The sequence below is a fragment of the Balaenoptera borealis genome, assembly GCF_965194805.1.
Source record: "Balaenoptera borealis genome assembly, contig: HAP1_SCAFFOLD_583, whole genome shotgun sequence".
Taxonomy (NCBI): domain Eukaryota; kingdom Metazoa; phylum Chordata; class Mammalia; order Artiodactyla; family Balaenopteridae; genus Balaenoptera; species Balaenoptera borealis.
The window spans coordinates 451,397-473,126 of record NW_028123616.1 but is presented as its reverse complement, the minus strand read 5'-3'; the positions used below and the strand labels follow the sequence as shown (position 1 = coordinate 473,126).

At 56.0% G+C, this 21,730-nt stretch overlaps 1 pseudogene across 1 annotated transcript in view; it reads right to left on the bottom strand.

The window, feature by feature from the left end:
* Nucleotides 1-339: 339 nt before the first annotated feature.
* LOC309621528 (serine/arginine-rich splicing factor 3 pseudogene) overlaps nucleotides 340-21,730 on the bottom strand; it is a 149,763-nt pseudogene continuing 128,372 nt past the window's right edge. Inside the window, exon 2 of the transcript in view lies at nucleotides 340-846. The product of the transcript in view is annotated as a serine/arginine-rich splicing factor 3 pseudogene (transcript). The remainder of the gene's footprint in view (nucleotides 847-21,730) is intronic.

Genomic DNA, 21,730 nt, shown 5'->3' with positions numbered 1-21,730 from the left:
GTTTCCATAATAGTAAACATCACACTTTAGGTGGGCAGGAGTTAGAGTTTTATTATCAGTCTAGGCAAGACCAAAAATTCAAAGCAAGTTCAATTTTGCTTAAGGGAACATTGTAAGGTAACAATTCTTCATATTACATGCCTCCCAGGACCCATTTCAAACCATAGAGAATGACACCTTTATGTGTCACTGTCCCAAGAGACAAACAAATGTGAACAACTAAAACATTTAAAAAGTGCACCAAGCTTCGGAAGTCTCAAACAAAACTTGAATTTTCTGTACATACTCCTGCCAAATGAAGTTATTGCCTGTACACCACTCCTCTTGCAAAGTGGTCTTCTATTTCCTTTCATCTGACCTAGATCGGCTAGGAGACCTAGAGAAAGATCAGGACGGCTTGTGATTTCTCTCTTGGGACAGGGATCTCTCTCTTCTCCTATATCTAGAAAGGGACCTGCTCTGGCTGACGGAGAAGGCTCTCCATCTTGGAGATGTGCGGGAGGTGGAGGACTCCTCCTCCCATAATCATCTCGAGGGCGACGACCCCAAGAAGGAGGCGGTCACGATTTCGACTTCTCTTTTCCCCATTCGACAGGTCCACTCTTACTCGGCAGCCACATAGTGTTCTCCCATCTAGTTCTCGGACAGCATCGGCTGCATCTCGGGGATCTTCACATTCAACGAGAGCGAAGCCGGGAGGGTTTTTAGCACCCCACACACTTCAGAGTGGTCCATAATAGCCTAAAGCTCGTTCCAATTCAGCCTTGTTACCACTGTTTCCAAGATTCCCTACATAAACTTTACAGTCCAACGGACAGGAATCACGTTGCAAGACCCTCGTGGCTCCTGGGTTTCACGGGCCACAGGGTGGTCCCGGGCCTCTAGAATCTGGTAGCTGAATCTGCTCGCACAAGCTGTCCTGTGGGGATGCGTTTTCCCCTATGTGTCCAGCCCGGGGCCCTGCTCTCTTGGCCCGGCCTCCCGGGTGAGAGGGTGAACCCCAGCTCCCTGGAGCAGACACTCAGAGCCCTGGTGACCGGACTCACGGCTGACGGGGCTGGAGCGGCGGCTGGACACGTGTGGCCAGCCTGGTGGTGTTTGGCCCCGTCTGCAGTTCCAGTTCCAGCTGAGAAAGAGCCTCCCTGTGTTACTTTCTCCTGGTTGTGTAAGGATCCCCGGTGTCATTTGACAGAAATGTAGACGGTGTGTTCTTTCTCTCTTTTCTCCCTGCTTCCTCTCCTCCCTCGCTGCCTCCCTCTCTCCCTGTACCTCTTTCCCTGTTCCGCTCTCCCTCTACCTCTTTCCCACTCCCTCTCTCGCTCTCCCTCTGTCTCTTCCTCTCTCCCTCCCTCTCTCCCTCTCCCTCTCTCTTTCCTCTCCCTATCTCCCTCTCTCCTCTCTCCCTCTTCCCTCTTCCTCTCCCTCTTCCCTCTGCCTCTTTCCTCTGCCTCTTTCCTCTCCCTCTTCCCTCTCCTCTTTCCCTCTCCTTCTCTCCCTCCCCCTCTCTCCCTCTCCCTCTCTCCCCCCTCTCTCTCCCTCTTCCTCTCTCCCTCTCCCCTGTCTCTGCCTCTCCCTCCGTCTCTCCCTCTGGGAGGGAGTGAGGGAGATGGAGAGATGGAGGGAGCGGGAGAGTTGGAGAGAGGGAGAGGGAGAGGGAGAAGAGGGAGGAGAGGGAGGGAGGAGACGTCTCTCCCTCCCTCCCTCCCTCTGCCTCCCTCCCTCTCCTCTCTTTCCCTCTCCCTCCATCTCTCCGTCTCCTTCACTCCCTCTCAGAGAGGGAGAGACGGAGGGAGAGGCAAAGACAAGGGAGAGGGGGAGAGGGAGAGAGGGAGGGGGAGAGAGGGGGGAGAGAGGGAGAGCTCTCTTCCTCCCTCCCTCTCCCTCTCTCCTCCTTCTCTCCCTCTCTCCCTCACCCTCTCTCCCTCTCCCTCCCTCCATCACTTTCTCTCCTTCTCCCTCTCCCTCTCTCCCTCCCAGAGAGGGAGAGACAGAGGGAGAGGGAGAGGGGGGAGACAGGGACACGGAGAGGGAGGGAGGGAGGGAGGGAGACAGAGAGGGAAGCAGGCACCCTCTCGCCTTCTCCCTCTCCCTACCTCCTTCTCCGACTCCCCCTCTCCTCTCCCTCTGTCTCTCCCTCTCCCTCCCTCCCTCTAGGAGAGGGAGAGGGAGAGGAAGGGAGGGAGAGGGAGAGAGGGAGGGGAAGGGAGACGGAGAGGGAGAGACGTCTCGCCCTCCTTCCCTCTCCCTCCCTCCCCCTTTCCCTTCCTCTCTCCCTCTCCCTCCCTCTGTCTCACCCTCTCCCTCCCTCTGTCTCTCCCTCTCCCTCACTCCCTCCCAGAGAGGGAGAGATGGAGGGAGAGGGAGAGACGAGGGAGAGGGGGAGAGGGAGAGAGGGAGGGGGGAGAGAGGGAGAGGGAAGAGGGAGAGTGGGAGAGAGGGAGAGAAGGAGGAGAGAGGGAAAGGGAGGAAGAGACCTCTCTCTTTCTCCCTCTCTCCGTCTCTCCCTCTCTCCCCCTCTCTCTCCCTCTCCCTCTCTCCCTCTTCCCTCTCTGCCTCTTCCCTCTGCTTCTTTCCTCTGCCTCTTTCCTCTCCCTCTTCCCTCTCCTCTTTCCCTCTCCTTCTCTCCCTCCCCTCTCCCTCTGGGAGGGAGTGAGGGAGATGGAGAGATGGAGGGAGCGGGAGAGTTAGACGGAGAGGGAGAGGGAGAGGGAGAAGAGGGAGGAAAGGGAGGGAGGAAACGTCTCTCCCTCCCTCCCTCTCCTCCCTTTCCCTCTCCCTCCGTCTCTCCGTCTCCCTCACTCCCTCTCAGAGAGGGAGAGACGGAGGGAGAGGCAAAGACAAGGGAGAGGGGGAGAGGGAGAGAGGGAGGGGGAGAGAGAGGGGGGAGAGAGGGAGAGCTCTCTTCCTCCCTCCCTCTCCCTCTCTCCTCCTTCTCTCCCTCTCTCCCTCACCCTCTCTCCCTCTCCCTCCCTCCATCACTTTCCCTCCTTCTCCCTCTCCCTCTCTCCCTCCCAGAGAGGGAGAGACAGAGGGAGAGGGAGAGGGGGGAGACAGGGACACGGAGAGGGAGGGAGGGAGGGAGGGAGACAGAGAGGGAAGCAGGCACCCTCTCGCCTTCTCCCTCTCCCTACCTCCTTCTCCGACTCCCCCTCTCCTCTCCCTCTGTCTCTCCCTCTCCCTCCCTCCCTCTAGGAGAGGGAGAGGGAGAGGAAGGGAGGGAGAGGGAGAGAGGGAGGGGGAGGGAGACGGAGAGGGAGAGACGTCTCATCCTCCTTCCCTCTCCCTCCCTCGCCCTTTCCCTTCCTCTCTCCCTCTCCCTCCCTCTGTCTCACCCTCTCCCTCCCTCTGTCTCTCCCTCTCCCTCACTCCCTCCCAGAGAGGGAGAGATGGAGGGAGAGGGAGAGACGAGGGAGAGGGGGAGAGGGAGAGAGGGAGGGGGGAGGGAGGGAGAGGGAAGAGGGAGAGTGGGAGAGAGGGAGAGAAGGAGGAGAGAGGGAAAGGGAGGAAGAGACCTCTCTCTCTCTCCCTCTCTCCGTCTCTCCCTCTCTCCCCCTCTCTCTCCCTCTCCCTCTCTCCCTCTCCCTTGTCTCTGCCTCTTCGTCTCTCTGTCTCTGGGAGGGAGTGAGGGAGATGGAGAGACGGAGGGAGAGGGAGGAGAGGGAGCGAGGAAGAGGGAGAGAGGGAGGGAGAGAGGGAGGGAGAGAGGGAGGGAGGGAGGGAGGGAGAGATGTCTTTGTCTTTCCCTCCCTCCCTCTATCACTCTCTCCCTCTTCCCCCTCCCTCTCCTGCTCCCTGTCCCTCTCCCTCCCTCTATCCCTCTCTCCCTCTCCCCCCTCCCTCTCCTGCTCCCTGTCCCTCTCCCTCCACCTCCTTCCCTCTCTGGAGAGGGAAGGAGGTGGAGGGAGAGGGAGAGGGAGAGGGAGCACGAGAGGGAGAGAGGGAGAGGGAAAGAGGTATAGGAAGAGCGGAACAGGGAAACAGGGACAGGGAAAGGGGGACAGGGAGAGAGGGAGAGGGAAAGAGGGAGAGGGAGAGGGAGAGCAGAGCAGGGAAACAGGGACAGGGAAAGAGGGAGGCAGAGAGGGAGATGGAAATGGGGAAAGGGAGGGGGGACGGATAGAGGGAGAGGGAGAGAGGGACAGGGAAAGAGAGACAGGGATGGAGGGAGGGAGAGAGGGACAGGACAGGGCAAGAGGGACAGGGAGAGAGGGAGGGAGAGAGGGAGGGAGAGAGGCAGAGGGAGAGATGGAGGGAGAGTGAGAGGCAGGGAGGTAGAGGGAGGGAGGGAGGGAGGGAGACAGAGAGGGAGACAGGGAGAAGGGCTGATGGGGGCTCCCTCCCCCTCCCATCCTCTGCCCACTGCTTTCTCTTTTTTCTGCTTCAACAAACACCAGGCGCCTTTCAGATCAGCCCTGAAGTCAACGTTGATGCTTGGGACGGCCTGACCTCCCCGCTGCCTTCCAGCCCAGGACCACAGCTGGGAGATGAAGTCTGCGGGGCCCTGGGGGAGGGGCAGCGGCGGCGGAGGTGGTGGAGGCAGGCACCTCCTCTGACGCCCAATCTCTCCTCCTTTACGAGGCAGCCGCCAGCTCCCCTCCCTGACTCCCCAAGATTTGGGGCCATTTTAATATGTGTCGATAATGCCATGAGCTACTATTTAACTTTTCCACGAGGACCCATCTCCCGAAATGCAGTGGTTTTCAGGCTTGGCTGCACTAGAGAACCCCCAGGGAAAGGAGAGACGTCTGTACCTCCCTCTCTCTCCCTCTCCCTCCGTATCTCCTTCTGGCTCTCTCCCTCTCCTTCTGGGGTGATGCCCGATGAGCTCAGATTCGCAGATGTTCCCCCCATCCCCTCTCTGTGCCTTGCGTGGGGCCTGGGCCTTCTCACTGTGGCCCGGGAACAGCCTCGACATTCAGACATCGGTTCCTGCAAGGACACTTGCGTTTGGTCCATACCGCATGTGGCTGCAGTCTGTGCTTCTCCCGTTTAGCATCTTCAGTAGATGGGGGCTGTGCATGAGCCCTTCATCTTCCCCGCAGACACCACTGGTGCTTGCTCGGCCTCGCGGGTGATGTCCACGGGGGACAGACCTGTGTCCCCACCTTCTTGGGCTGCAGACAGGCCACGTTGGTCCTGTGGTGACTGGGGGCTCCCAGGAGAACCCCACCGCAGACCCAGAGAGGTGGCCCCAGAGAAGGTGGCGTACGCCTGGGGCCAGGCCTCACCAGCCAACCACGGGGCACCTGCAGCAACAGGTCTCTCGCCGTCCAGGGGCTGGGTGTTCGGGCGCCGTGGGGATGAGCTGCTGTCTGCACGGCAGCCAAGTTTGTATTGTTGAGCCCGGGGAGGCCCCTGGGTGGCTCCTGGAGAGCCTGGTCACATTTCTTCCTGCCCTTGGCCTTAGAGCTCATCATGGTTCACGCCGTTTCTGGTTCCAAAAGGACCTGTGTTCATAAAGACCACATGTTAGGACAGCACCAAAGTGTCTAGAAATCCAGGCCAGGAGGAGGAGGGAGGGGGTTTGGCTGTGCCCGCCAGTGGCCTGAGAGCCCTCCCACCCACAGAGACCTGGCCCGGGGCCTGTGGGGAGGGCGTGGCCCACGGTCCCCAGCGCTGGCTGTCTCTGGGTTCCAGGAGAACTGCGCGATCCTCGGGGAGCTGGTAAGGCTGCAGGCTCAGAAGTCCCGCCTGCTGGGATTCAGCACGCGTGCCGACTCTGTGCTGGAGATGAACATGGCCAAGACCAGCCAGGTGGTGGCCACTTTCCTAGGTAACCCCGCCTCCCCGAGTCCCAGTGGGGACGGGGGTCAGGTGGACCTTGACTGGACGTGGTGCTGCCTGAGACCCCACTGTGTCAGCCCTTGGGGGTCGCCTTCCCCAACCCTTCATTCTGCCTCGAGGGGCGTGGGGTGGGGGGCGGCTGGGCGGCTGCCACAGGGACATAGCTGAGCCTCTCCCCTCCGCCCGCAGATGAGCTGGCCCAGAAGCTGAAGCCCCTCGGGGAGCAGGAGCGGCCGTGATCCTGGAGCTAAAGAAGGCTGAGTGCCAGAGGCGGGGCCTGCACTTTGACGGGCCCATCAACGTCTAGGACCTGCGCTACTACATGAACCAGGGGGAGGAGACGCGCTACCACGTGGACCAGTACCTGCTCAATGAGTCCTTCCCCATGCAGGTGGTCACGCGCAGGCGGCTGGGCATCTCCCAGGAGCTGCTGGGGCTGACCTTCGACCTGGAGGAAGGCGCCAACATGCGTCACGAAGATGAAGATGTGAGGCTCTACACGGTCCGGGACGCGGCCTCGGGCAAGGTCATCCATCAGCAAGTTCTACCTGGACCTCTACCCTCGGTGCATGCGTGGGGGAACCTGTCGGCCGTGGGCCGGGGCTCCTCTGTGGTAGCGGGGCCTCACCCGCGTCCCTCCCCAGGGAAGGGAAGTCCGGGCACATGGCCTGCTTTGGCCTGCAGCCGGGCTGCCTGCAGCAGGACGGGAGGCGCCAGATTGCCATCGCGGCCATGGTGGCCAACTTCACCAAGCCTACGCCCAACCCGCCCTCCCTGTTCCAGCATGATGAGCTGGAGACCTACTTCCATGAGTTCTGGCAAGCGATGCACCAGCTCCGCTCCCAGGAGGGTGCGGGCGAGGGGCTGAAGGCAGGGGGCGGGGAGGGCCCGGGCTCTCCCGTGGTCCTCAGGCAGGCCCTCGCCACGGGATTCTTCCGCTGATGTCACCCCGCACGAGGAGACGCCCTCGGTGTCAGTTTCCATCATCAAACCCCACGCACTGGGCGCGTAAACAACGGAAGTGGATGTCCTCGAGACTCTGGAGGCTGGAAGTCCCAGATCAAGGAGTCAGGACTGGTTCCCTGCAATGTTAAATACAGGTATTCAAGAGTTGCCTTTAAAAAAGACAAAATAGAAGAAAGGAACGTTGCATGCAAGGCTGGTGACAGGCGGTGATGAGAACCAGAGGTTAGGCTCTGGGGCCGGGAGCACCACGCCCTGTGAGGCCCTGGGGCTGCTGCCAGTCTCGGTGGAGGCTCAGCAAGTCCCAGTGACTTCCCAATGTGGGGGGGGTCCCCAGATGAGCGTCTGGGCCCAGGACCCAGTGCTCGTTCAGTCTTCCTGCAGTCAGCCCTTCGTCCTGAGAGCGATGCTCTCACAGACTGCAACCGGAGCGCGTGGGGACACTTTACTGAGCTGTGCAGCCGTCACTACTGCCCTGTTCTGGAACATTTCCCTCACCCCAAAAAGGTCCCTCACGCCCTTAGTTATCATTCCCTCCCCTCCCCTGTCCCTGACAACCAGGAACCCACTCTGACTCTGTGGATCTACCTGTTCTGGACGTTTCCCCTCAGTGGGGTCACACCCTGTGTGTCCTTCTGTGTCTGACTTCTCTCGCTGAGCACCGTGTTCTCACGGTGCATCCACGTGGCAGCGAGTGGCAGGGCTTCACACCTTTGCGTGGTCGAGGGCCGGAAAAAAGACAAACGAAAAGAAGGGCACGTTGCCTGCGACTCTGGTGACAGCCGGGGATGAGAACCAGAGGGTAGGCTCTGGGGCCGGGAGCGCCGCGCCCTGTGAAGCCCTGGCGCTGCTGCCAGTCTCGGCGGGGCACGAGCAGCGCCGTCCCCCAGGAGCTGCTGGACAAGCTCATCAAGTCCCGGCTGGCCAACCCCCGTGCGGCCGGGCCGAGGGAAAGGAAAGGGGCTCCCGGACCGCCCGGCTGGAAAGCGCGGCCTGGACACAGTGCCAGCGCCCCCGTCTCCTTCCTCCCGCCCTCCAGGCCTCTTCAACCTGCGCCAGATCGTCCTGGCCAAGGTGGACCAGGCCCTGCACACGCAGACGCCCTCGGACCCGGCCTAGGACAATGCCCGCCTCTGCCAGGAGATCCTCGGGGTCCCAGCCACGCCAGGTAGCCAAGCGCACGCCGGGCCCACCTTAGCGGTCGGTTGGCGGCTACTGCCCAGGTCAAGAGGATCCTCTGGTGGTGTGTGAAGGGGGACCGACTGACGGGCTCTGGTCGAGGCTCGCTGACCTCTGGCCTCTTCCTGCCTGGGTTCCTGGGCTGGTCCCTCCAGCTGTGGCCCGCGGAGTCCGAGGGTGGGCTGGGCGTATCTGCACGTGCTTTCTGGAGAGCCTGGAAGAGGCAGGAGAGGGCTTCATACCCTGGACGGAACGCGTCGACGAGGTTTGCCCGAGCGTGTCGGTGCGGAGACGCAGTTCACTCCCTCGTGAGCGCTTTAACCCGCGCTCTCCCCGTGCTGGAGGGCGAGCCCTGACTCATCCCTCGGAGCCTCGGGCAGCTGTCCCTGTAAGAGGCTTAGGGGTGAACCCTCGTGAGCTTCAGCAGAATGTCGGCAACGATTGATTTGTGTCCCTCCACTGAGTTGCCCGCAAGGTCCCCGTTTTCTAGAAGTGTTGGGCCAATACTCCCTCTAGTGGCAGGGGACTCAGACAGGGCTGCTTTGAGGCCCCAAGCTCTGGGCTCTGGGGAAGGGGCACGGAGCGGCCAGGGGGCCGGGCAGGAGCCTCTCCGCATGTGTCCCAGGGACCCACCTGCCTGCGACCTTCGGCCACCTGGCAGGAAGCTACGACGCCCAGTCCTATGGCTACCTGTGCAGCGAGGTGTACTCCGCGGACACGGTCCACACACTCGTTTCAAGCAGGAGGGCGTCCTGAGTGGCAAGGTGAGAGGCCGGCCTGCCGTGCAGACCAACACGGAGGTCCTTGGCCTGGGCCTAGATGCTTGTGCCGCCCGCCTGGGCCTGCCAGGCTCTGAGGGCCCTGCCCAGAACCCCCTGCTCCCCTGCCCTTTGTTGAGTCACAGCAGAGGTGGCCACACCCACACCCTCCGTGAAGGGGGTGCTCCACCCTCCTGCAGCCCCGCCCCCTCTCCTCAGGTTGCCATGGACTACAGAAGCTGCATTCTGAGGCCAGGGGGCTCCGAGGATGCCAAGGGCATGGTGAAGCTCTTCCTGGGTTGTGACCCCATGCAGGACGCCTTCCTCCTGAGCAAAGGGCTGCAGGTTGAGGGCTGCAAGCCGCCGGCCTGCTGACGGCACGGGGTTTTGCCCCCCCAGGCGGGCCGGGTGCCTTAGCGCCCCGTCGGGGCGGGGGAGGGGCCGTGTGTCCTCCCAGCCCCCGAGTCCCCGGCGGCCGGCCTAGGCCAAAAGTCTCCACCTGGAAGTGTCTGGAAAGCCTGGCATCAAGGCTCCCCCTTGTTGCACTAATGCAATCCCTTCCTGGGGAGCTTTCCTGGTAACAAAACGGTTCTTTGAAAACGCAGCCATTAATAAAAAAGACTCTACTCCTGGTCTCTGCCTGCCGTCCCTTCCACCACAGGAGTGGCATGGGGGCCGTCACACTGGGGGGAGTTCTGACCTTGGTCAGGGATCAGCCCTGGGGCCGTGGTGACGCGTCTGGGTCACTGGGAGACGGCTGAGCTGTGGGGTGAGTTCAGACGGGGATGGTGCCCCGCACCCCGACCGGGCAGGCTCTCCAGTGAGGGGGTGTCAGTTTCCTGCCGGCCTCTCACCCGTCTCTGTTTGGCATCTCGGGGGCTGTGACTGGCTGGAGCTGGTTCTGGCGGTGGGCACAGCTGCGGGAAGCCCGGCTGGGGCTGTCCCTGTCCCCGTGTCCTGTCCTCCTGCTCACGGCCGGCCGGCTGGCTCCCTCTGGTCATCGGCAGCTGCTGAAGTCTGGACCACAGCAAGGGGCCGCCTTCCTGGGTCCTAGCAATTCTTCCCAAAGGCCTTAGGGATGTGTTTTGGTGGCAGTAGGAATTCAGAGAGGGTGCTGCACCACTGGAGCGGTAGGGTGGCTCTGGACCGTCCCGTGTGTCCTTCCCTGGCCTTTGAGCTCCTTGGGAGCCCTGCCTCCACAAAGGACGCCAGGCAGCGGAACGAGGGCGCGGGCGGCGCCCCGACCTTCTCCCCGTGGCCCAGGCGGGCAGGCCGTGCCACGCTCTGTCCTCTCCTCAGCCTGCCCGCCCGTTCTGTTGTTATTTTACCGAAGAGGACACAGACATTCAGAGAGGCTAGGGTCCATGCCTGAGGTCTCATATCCAGTAAGTGTCAGAGCCGGGGTTTGAACCCAGACAGCCTGTCCCGGAGACCGTGCCCTAACCTCTACACAAACCACCTCCTGGTTCCCTTTATTAGCACAAGACTCATTTCCCTGACAAGCCCAGGCCCCATAAAGGCAACCCTGCCTCCCCCACGTGACCAGCCCTTGCCAACTACTCACCCCAGTGGCAGAGGGACGAGCCACACAGGGGACCCGCCCATCTTGGCCATGGGGACACAGACACCCACTCACACCCAGAAGGACCTCCTCTTTACCTTAGGCCACACGCCCATGCCGAAGGAGCTGCTGTCTGCCAGCTGGTGCAGGTACAGTTCTGTCCTGGAAACAGAGAAGGGACCAGAAGTAAGGGAGGACCCACCCACACCAGTGGCCTGGCAGGGCAGGTGGGCATCATGGCACGGGGCTCCACAGAGTGCCCCAGGTGGCCCCGGGGTCTGCCTCAGGCCCTGGCCCTGCCTCCCGAATATTCCTCACTTGCTGCCCTCAATGGGCCCTTCTTAAGTGAAGGCCTTCCAGAAGCTTCCTTACTCCTCAGTTACCCTGCTCTGAAAACTGGGAGTTTCCTCCCTAATCTGCCCTCTCTCCAAAGGGTAAGGTGCCCCTCTGGCCTTAGCCAGGAGGCTCAGGACAGGTTGGGCCTGCCCTTCAGACGGGGGTGGAAGGCAGGAGACAAATGATGGGGGACGCAGAGGCAAATTGAAAATTATCACCCCTCGCCTGGGGTGAGCACTCCCTGGAGCTTCACTAGATAGAACCTTACTCATTCGTTCAACAGATGAGGAAACCAAGGCTCAGAGACAGGGAGCCACATGTCCAAGAATTCCCAGGAGTCAGCGAGGGGCAGAGATGACTCCCTGGGCCACCTCCCCCAGAAGGCCCTCCCAGATGAGTCTTGTGGCTTCTCTGCTGTTCCACCTGGTGCCTCCTCGCCCTGAGCTACCTCAGGTGCACCCAAGGCTCTCACAGAGTTTAGGAGCTTCTGGAAGATTTGGGGTCTGCTGTTCCTTGCCCACCTCCCACGCTGCTGTCAGAACCTGTACCAAAATGTCACCGTCACAGCAGACATCCACCACCACCCCCCAGCGTGTATAAAGAGCCATATGTGAATTATCTCACTTAATCCTGTAAGGTCAGCAGTCAAGGTACTATTTCCACTTTACAGAGGAAGAAACGGAGGTTCAGAGCAGGTGACACCTGGCCAGGTTCACCCAGCCCAGGAGCAGTACCAGGCAGCAAGAATCAGAGGCCAGATTCCTAACCACTGGGCTCCACTGCCTCTCACCTCTGGGCAGAGGCAGGGCTGGGGCCCTGGAGAGCGGAGGCCCTTTGTCTCACTGCCCTCGGCTGTCCCTGCTCAGCCCAGTCGCTCACCTGAGAGCCAGGTCCAATCCGGATAGCATCTGGGAGAAAACCTCGAAACTGCCTTCCCCTTCCAGCTGCCGGGCCACGTGGCTCTTCTCCAACAGCATCGTCTGCCAGGGGAGAGGACAGGCGCCGGTCAGCACGAGGCCCCGCTAGGCTGCCCGCACACCCCCACCAACCCCCAGGCCCACTCTTCGAGGCAGCACCTCAGGCCCCAACTTGGCTGGACGCCTCCAAATCAAAACGTGCCAGGCCTTTGTCTCACTGATTCAGCGTCCACGCAGGCAATCAACGAATGCAACGGGCTCATTCCGATGAAGGAATCCAAGGGTACTAACAATTAACCCAGAGCCGCCCTCCAACACACTCTTATGCAACCGAAGCCCTTAATAACTTGACCCACATGGTGATGCACGGTAGACTTTCAGGGCCGGGACAGAAAGGGATTTATCGTGCACCAGCGAGTCTGGGTATTCTCCTAGCTCCGCATACAAACAACCCTTCTAATAACCTAATCCTGTTTTCTGTTCAAACAGAATGTTGGCGGGGGCGGCGGGGGGGGGGGAAGGGGAGGAGCCAGGTGATTTCAGAGAGAGGAACAAACAGGCCATGTGCCTGTCACACACGGGCTGCCGCAGAAGGCCAGCGAGCGCCTGTTTAATTTCAGCTTACGCTTTTAAGACCCAGCTAATGAGTGGCTGAATTATGTATCTACTCATGAATATTTCATCCCTGTGATACTCCGAGGCACAGACGAGCTGGCCTGCTCCGGGAGGAGATGTCTGGGCACTGAGTGAGGTGGGGAGGAGCTGGCCTTGGCCTGGGGAGCGATGACCATTTAGACACATTCCAGGGTCCCAGCTGGAGGCGTGGGCCCTGCTGAGTGGGGCTGAGGCTACTGCAGCCCCAAAGAGCCCCCTCTCCCTCCCACCCAGAGGCCTCACCTGGAGCTGGGCGGCCGCGACTCGGCCTGTGGCGTTCAAGTCCAGTGACATCACCATGGAGCACCGGGTGGCACGGCGGCTGTGGCCGGTGAACACGGAGCCAAAGGCCCGGAGGACAGTGAAGGTGGCTCGAATCTTCTCCACTGGTGGGGCACAGACAGGGCATCACCCGTGGCCCGGGTGCTGCCACCCCCACCTCTCACAGGACCCCATTCTGGCCCCAGGCCCCAGCAGGGGCCCCTCCACTCCCCCAACTCAGCTCTAAGCCACACCTCTTCCGCTGCTGGGCTGGCCCTGTGCTGCAAGCAGGGGCGCGGGGTGAGCAAGAGTGAGCCCAGAAGGGGAGATACACACACCTAGGATTGGTACGATCTGAGTGACAAGGGCTGCCCTAGGGCCTCCTGGGCCTGGTGGAGTCTAGGAGGAGGGCAGAGCATTAACATTCTTGGACCTGCTCTCGGGGAACGCCCATCACAGCCAGCTCAAAAAGCCCAGCAGTCCCAAGCTTTTTAACATAACTATTTAACAAGCACCCACTATGTGCTAGGCACCTGGATACAGCCTAGCCTGACTTCCACTCCCCCAACACACACTTTCAGCAGATCTACATTCTGGGAGGGCCTCTCCTTGCTGTATCCCCAGCTCCTCACAGGGCTCTAACCTGGGCCAGGTGCAGAACAGGTGATCAATAAAGCATTGGAATAAGCCCAGTGGAGAAGCAGGATAGTACAATGGTTAAACAAGCTTGAATATGGCCTCTCCCCGTTGTTAGTCACCTGATTTGGAGCGAATAAATTAACCCCCCTGTGCCTCAGATACCCCATCTATAAGATGGGGGTAATAATAGTACTTACTTACCTCATGTGGTTGCCACAAAGACTAAAAGCTTTAATAATGTAAAGTGCTCAGAACATGCTCCAAATGTGGTGGTGTTAGTATTGTTTGTTATTATTAGAAAAGCAATACTGCCTGGGCCATATATTCTCAGCAGGGGGAATACTGCCCCCAAGAGGGCAGAAACTGATTCTTGAGGATGGGGGCAGTTTTCCTTTCTTATGTATAGAATAGAGCACAGATACACACACACACACACACGTCTGTGTGTGTCTGTATATATATACACACATACACACACACTGCATAAACAAATATATGGTGAATCTATGGCATTAACTTTTCACGGTGGGAGACGATTAGGAGAAAGAACAACTAAAAAGGCTCCTCAGAGGGGCAACAATACATTGAGAACACTGGCCCAGGGGTAACAGCTCTGGAGCCAAACTGTCTGTGTTTGAATCTCGGTGCTAGGATGTATGAGCTGTGTGGCCTTGGGCAAGCTGGTTAACCTCCCTGCGTTTTAATGGCCTCATCTATAAAATTCAAATAATAATAATGTCTACCTTATAGGGATGTTTTAAATAATAAATAAGTTAACCTGCTTGGAATAGAGCCTGGCGCGTAAGTCCTCAGCAAGCATTTACCACGATCCCCATCAATATTGTAATTATTATCACCAACTGACACTATTTTTTATTGAAGTATAGTTGATTTACAATGTTGAAACTCTTTCTTTAATGCCCAGCTCAAACATCATTTCCTCAAGGAAGCCCCCCGGCCCCTTCTCTGTGCTCCCTCCGCCTCTCCCCTCCCCAGCTCGGCCAGCAAGCGGTGCAGAGCACTGGAGTCTGGCACAGATGAGCAGCTGAGTCTCCCTTCCGGCTGTCAGTGCCTCCTTGTCTTTGTTTTTACTTATCGGGTCCTCTGCACAGTCCAGTGGGCTGTGCGCTGCACAAGGACACCACACCTAAGGGCACAGCATTTATATCAGATAGCCATAGGCCTGTATACTTATTAGGATGATGGCCCAGAACGTGGTGGTCAAGTGTTTGGTTCTAACAATGTCAATGCGTGACGACGGTTCCACATGTGGCAGTGAGTGTCTTAGGCAAGGAGTACCTGTTTCTAATTCACACAAAAGTACCCAACAGACTAGGGGTGGCCCTGCCCAGAAGCCAGCACAGGGTCTGCACACAGGTGCTCAGTGAACGCTAGCTGAGCAGATATAAGAAAGAGCCGCCCAGCACCCCCTCTGACTCTCCCTTCCCTTCCCCCACGCCACCGCCCCCACCACGTCCCAGCTGCACGTCACCTGGAGACCACTGTACCTGAGACCCTGCCATCCACACTGCCTGCCATCCCCACCAGGTGCTCCAGGACCTGCTCGCAGCAGGTGGTCTTGCCAGCACCGCTCTGGCCCAGGGCCACGATGCTCTGGTCCCTCTGCTGGCTCAGCAGAGCCCAGTACGCCCGCTGGGCCAGGGAGCCAACGTGGGCGGGTAGGCCATCCCAGCAGCTCCTGGGCACCTGCAGGAAGAGCGCCGGCATCAGCCTTCCCACCCGGCCGGGGCCCAGGGAGCACTCCACAATGCTCCAACCCGGCCTCAAGCCCAGATCCACGTCCATGCCTCCCATCCTACTCCAGCCTTGTCAGAGACGTCGTGCATTTTTCTGGGGAGAGCCCAGCCTGGAGATCTAGTCCTGCCACTGGCTCGCTGTGAGTCCTTGGGCAGCCTTGGACCCTGCTCTGAGCCTGGCCTCTTCTTCAGCCAATGAGAGGCTTGAACTAAAGCTGCATTAGCTCATGGGGCTCATCTCACTTGCTACACAAAGGACTGGATCGTACCTGTCTGAAATGAAGCAGGTGGATAAAATGGCTCAATTGATGAGTGACGTCTGCCATGGAAACAGAATGGGGCATGGGGGAATTGGCGGTACGTGTGCTATGTATTTGCTATAACAGATTTAGATACCGGAAGCCCCTTTGACTTCATTCATTCATCCATCCATACATTCATTCACTCAGTAAAAAAAAAAAAAATTCATTGAGTGTCTACTACATAGCAGGCACTAACCCAGGCACTGGGGGCACAACACTACTCAAGGCGAATGAAGGAAATCTCTGCCAACCGTGAGGAGATATCATTATACACCTATTAAGATGGCTAAAAAACCGGTTTTTAATTTTTTTTGACACACTACCAAGTTCTGGTTAAGATGCAGAGCAAGTGGAATTCTCCCACAATGCTACACAATACAGCCACTCTGGAGAACAGCTTGGCAGCCTCTTTTACAGTGATACGTACACTCGTCATCCAACTGAGCAACCCCACTCCTAGGTATTTACCCAAGAGAAATGGACATTTGTGTTCACCAAAAAACCCTCTGTCACTGGTTATATTGAGTAGGTATTCAAAATCATCAACAACCTAGAAACAACCCAAATGTCCCTCAACTAAAGAACTAAGATAACCAACCACCCTGGTTTTAGCACTGAAAGTCCCATGTCCCAGAAAAACCATTCCCTCCCACGGAAACCAGGACAACTGGTCCCCCTCCGAACAGATAAACAAAGCTGTGCAATAAAATACAATAGAATAAAAGAACTAACGGCTCACAGCTGCAACAATATGGGTGAATCTCAAATGCGCTGTGCATTGTGATAAGTGGAAGAAGCCGATTCCAAAGGTTACACGCAGTACAATCCCATTTATATGACTTTTCAGAAAAGGCACAACTAGGGAAAAGGGACAAAAGAACAGATTAGTGGCTGCCCAGGGCGGGACATGGGGGAGGGGATGACCACAAGGGTATGGAGAACTTTTGGGGGTGATGGGAACTGTCCTGTAATTGATGGCAGAGACAGTTTCACAACTATACGTGTTTGTCAAAAACTTACAGAAGTGAACACTAAAAAGGGTGACATTAACTGTATGTAAATTATACCTTAATAAACCTGACTTAAGACAAAAAAAGCCCTGCCTGTAGAGCTTGCTTTCCTTTGGGAGAAGACAGATGATAAAAAACCAACTAATTAAATTATACTCAACGGGAGTCATTTGAAAGCCATGAGCTTGGATGAGATCACCAAGGAAGTGGGCGTTTAAAGAGGGAGACAGAAGAGGTGTAGGGATGGGGCACCCAGACTTGGAGAGATCAGGGACCAGCAAAGGAGGCTGAGAGGGAGGGCCAGCGGGACAGAAGGAAAACCAGGAGAGCGGAATTCCTGAGCTGCGGAAGGGAGTGATGGCAGGAGGAGGTAAGGACCAGCCCCTGAAGTGCTGCTGAGGGTCAAGTCAGAGGAGGCCGGAGAATTGTCCACTGGGCTTGGCAGCATGGAGGTCACTGTGACCTTGACAAATGTCTGCTTAGCGTGGTTTTCAGGGAGAACGGAAGAGGGCGGTGGAGGTAGTGAGGGCAGTAGAAAGGCACCAAAGGGAGCAGGGAAACGGGCCTGGCTGGAGGAGGACCTTGGAAGCCCAGGATGCTAAGCGGGTGACAAGTGGGCTAGCATCCACCCTCCCAGTGGCTTGGCAGGACCAGGGGCACAAACTCCGGTGTGGCGGCCCTCCCCCTCCCCGAACCCCCAGCCTGGGGCTAAGGAGCACCCCCAGTGCACTGTTGGCCTTTCCTACCCCGAGGCCCCCAGGAACAGCAATGAGTCCCCATCCTGACACAAATCAAAAGGCTCACAGACCTACTAGAGAATGGACCTGAGGATATGGGGAGGGGGAAGGGTAAGATGTGACAAAGTGAGACAGTGGCATGGACATATATACACTATCAAACGTCAAACAGAGAGCTAGTGGGAAGCAGCCGCAGAGCACAGGGAGATCAGCTTGGTGCTTTGTGACCACCTAGAGGGGTGGGATAGGGAGGGTGGGAGGGAGGGAGATGCAAGAGGGAAGAGATATGGGAACATACGTATATGTATAACTGATTCACTTTGTTACACAGCAGAAACTAACACACCATTGTAAAGCAAGTATACTCCAATAAAGATGTTAAAATAAATAAATAAATAAAAAAGGCTCAGCAGGACCCCAAACCTGGCAAAGTAGGACAAGCCGCCACACTGGCTGGACACAGCCTAAGGGAACGCAGCGGGCAGGGGGTCCTGAGGTCCGAGCCTCGGAGCCACCTGCCGCTTTGGAAACATAAAGTTCAAGGGCCAGGCTATCCCAATCGTCAGCCTTCTCAGGCCTGCAGGGGAACAGGGAGGATTCTGCAGACCCAGGCCCCACAGTCACACACAGGTACCCCCTGCATGCTTGCACACGGGCATGCTCAAGGGCACACGCACCCAACAGCTGCAGAGGCCTCTGCACACAGGTGTGCCCATCTACACCCCACGCAGTCACAGCACACTCACCCCAAAAGAGGCCTGCACCCCCAGGCACGCACCCAGCTCCCAGCCACCCGGCAAGCCCAGACCCCCAGTGAGAGAGGCCCCCAGCCCTGCCTGGAGCCCTCCTAGCCCATCTTCAAGGAGGCCTCAGTCCCAGCCTCACCGCAGGTCTCTGCTCCCACCTGGTGGCCATTTGAGGAACCAGAGGGGACTCAGCCAAAGACAGAAGGAAGCTGTGGGTGTGGGAGGCAGCGTGACTTGAGGGGGACCCACGCCCACCGCAGGGTTACAGGGGCTTAGGGGGATCACGGGACTCAAGTTCCTCCTACCAGGTTGGGTCCCAATCCCCGCACTTTTAGGCTCTTTGACCCAGGCCGTGTAGCAGACGCCGCAATCGAGGACAGTCACGGTCGAGAGAACTGGGCTTGCGGAGAGACCTGTGACAAACACCCCTCCCAGGGGCCCCTAAGGAACCAGAGCAGGCTCTCGGGGCCTTGGGCTGCAGTAACAGAAGCACAGCCTGCCTGGCAACGGAGGGGAGAGTGCAGCGTCGCCCTTCCAGGCTAATGAGAACCTACTGTATAGCACAGGGAACTCTACTCAATGCTCTGTGGTGACCTAAATGGGAAGGAAATCCAAAAAAGAGGGGATATATGTATATGTATAGCTGATTCACTTTGCTGTACAGCAGAACTACGCTCAAATAAAATTAATTTTTTAAAAAAGGTGCCTTTTGTTATGTTAATGAGGTGACTTTTGGAAAGCCAAATATATATGAGATGACCAAATATATATATATATATATATATATAATATTTTTTTTCCTTTCTAGATTACCAGTTTATTATAAAAAGATCTAACTCAGGAACAGCCATATGGAAGAGACGCACAGGGCAAGGTATGGGGAAAGGGGTGCAAAGCTTCCATGCTGTCCCACCTGGCACCTCCCTGGGTACACCAATCCAGAAGCTCTCCAAACTCCATTCTTTTTTTTTTTTTTTTTTTAATAATTTTGAAGAACTTTTTTTTTAAATTATTTATTTATTTATTTATTTTAGTTGTGTTGGGTCTTCGTTTCTGTGCAAGGGCTTTCTCTAGTTGTGGCAAGCGGGGGCCACTCTTCATCGCGATGCGCGGGTCTCTCACCATCGCGGCCTCTCTTGTTGCGGAGCACAGGCTCCAGACGCGCAGGCTCAGCAGTTGTGGCTCACGGGCCCACTTGCTCCGTGTCATGTGGCATCTTCCCAGACCAGGGCTCGAGCCCGCGTCCCCTGCATTGGCAGGCAGACTCTCAACCACTGCGCCACCAGGGAAGCCCCAAACTCCATTCTTTTAATTTCACTGAAGCTTCGTTATGTAGACAGGATTAACTGATTCAACCTCAAGCCCCTCTCCCCTTCAAGGGGGTGGGGGGGAGGGTGGAAGAGACTGAAAGTTCCAATCCTCTAATTCTGGTTGGTTCCCCTGGCAACCAGCCCCTTCCTTAGGGGCTTTCCAAAAGTCACCTCATTAACACAAACTCAGGTGTGGTTGAAAGGGTTTTGTTATGAATATCAAAAGACACTCCTATCTGGAAATTCCACGGGGTTTAGAAGTTTTGTGCCAGGAATGAGGGACAAAGACCAAATATATATTTTATTATACCTACTGCCTAATACTAAATCTTACTGCTAATAAGGTAAGTACAATTAAAACGATAGTGAAATACCATTTTCACCTATCCAATTGGCCACATGGAAAAGTTTGATATTACTCTGTGTTGGTGAGGATACTGGGGAACAGGCAATCTCATACACTGCTAGCTAGTGCAAGTATGAAGGGCAGCATCTGCTGAAATTTTCAATGCATATTTCCTTTAATCCAGCAAGTCCACTTTTGTGGGCAATTCAGAACCCTCTCTAGAATAAGGGTCAGCAAATTTTTTTTTTCCAAAAAGGGCGAAAATGTAAATATTTTAAGGTTTGGGCCACGTGGGAGATGGCCAAATATATATTTTTGGTCCGAATGACCAAATATGTATTTTTCTTCATAAATCACAATATTGCACCCAGCTCAATAAAAATCTCCAAATGCTTTGCACATCAGCTGGCTTTGACAAGTCTTCACCTCTCCCCCCACCCCCTTCCTCTCTCCCTAAATCATGCTCTGAGTGTTTCTTGAAGAAATAGAAAAATCTTGGCTCCTCCAGCACATTGCCTCTCCACTCTCCATATTTGTGGTTGCCTCACTGACCCAGGTTGGCCACACGTCCCTTGCCAGCCACCTTACAGCCTGGTGAGATCCTGGACCTCCCAGATGGGCCTCCTGGCCTAGGGATGACCAGTAATATTTCTCTCAAATGCTAGCATCTACTGATCTGTAGTTGGGGACTGCCTGGAGTGTTGTATTGAGAAGGATCCTGAGCTATGGCTGAACTAGCAAGAAAGTGTGTGGTGATTGACTAGCAATGTCTGCCATGGGCGCAGGAATGGTTCGGAGTGGTGCCTGTGCCAAGTATTTGCCATTTCCAGCCTGGGGCTTCCCCTGCCACAGTGAGGCAAGAGGCTGGTCAGTCTTTTGCTGGGAGGCTCCCCTGACTGCTCCACCACAGGGCTGTCTTTCTACCCCTGCTCCCTTGCTACCTGGAGTTTTGCTGTCTAATACGGCAGCCACTAGCCACATGGGGCTATTTCAATTTAAATGAATTAAAATTAAATTAAAACCTCAGGGGCTTCCCTGGTGGCACAGTGGTTAAGAATCCGCCTGTCAATGCAGGGGACACGGGTTTAAGCCCTGGTCCGGGAAGATCCCACATGCCTCGGAGCAACTAAGCCCGTGCACTACAACTACTGAGCCTGCGCTCTAGAGCCGGTGAGCCACAACTACTGAAGCCCACGCACCACAACTACTGAAGCCCGCGTGCTACAGCCCGTGCTCTGCAACAAGAGAAGCTACCACAGTGAGAAGCCCTCACACCACAACGAAGAGCAGCCCCCGCTCGCCGCAACTAGAGAAAACCCGTGCACAGCAACGAAGACTCAACGCAGCCAAAAATAAATAAATAAATAAATAAATAATTTAAAAAAACACACACGTAAGATGATTTTTTTTAAAAAAGATCTGTATGTAGAACACTGAGCACCTAAGGGCTCGATTATGGGCTGTTATCATTCAAACGGGACTGATACAGAACTTTTCAAAGCTTCTGCTTCTGAGGTTTACACGTGCTGCTATGCGTAAGCCGGAAACTGATCATCACCATCTTTACATCACTTTGTGAAGTCATAACAATGGTGTTATGCATCTAGGGTTTTACAGGCAGTCCCAATTTCACATATTTAACACATTCTCCTGCCAAGAACCAAATACTTTATTTCAAAAATAAAATTACACTTCAGAACATAATATGGTAACCAGAGCCGAACCTAAGCTCCCACAATAACAACCAGAAAACTGGACAAAGTATATGAAGTAACTGTTTTCAGACACAGAAGGGGCTAGAGTCCCTGAAAGAAGGGAAGCAAACTAGGAGGACCCCAGGCTGCGTCAGCTCTTCGCCTGGAGGCACTTTCTGAAATGTGGTGCTGGGAGGGGGACCCAAGCAGACCATGGTGGTCCTGCCGAGGCAAAGGCACCAGGAGTTCACGGAAGACGAGGTGCCTGGAAACACCAGAAAAATAAATGAAATGAAGAGCTATATAGCTATTATAAGCCAGTGGTGATGACAACTTACTAGGATATACTCAATCCAAAAGAAGACTGGAGAAGAAAAAAGCAACAAGGAAACAAATAATACATACGAGATTTAAATCCAACTAAATTGGTAATTATTCAAGTGTAAATGGTCTAAATAGTCTAATTACAAGGCAGAGGTCAGAGAATAGACATACCATGCAAACACTAATATCAAGAAAGCTCGAGTGATTATAACAATATTAGACAAAGTAGACGTCAGAACAAATATATTATTACCAGGACAGACTTCTCATCATGATAAAAGTGGTAGATTCATCAAGATGACATAACAATCATAATGTGTGTGTACTGGGAATTCCCTGGCGGTAAGTGGTTAGGGGTCCATGCTTCCACTGCAGGGGGCACAGGTTCAATCTCTGGTCGGGGGACTAAGATCCCGCAAGCTGCATGGTACGACCAAAAAACAAAAAAATAC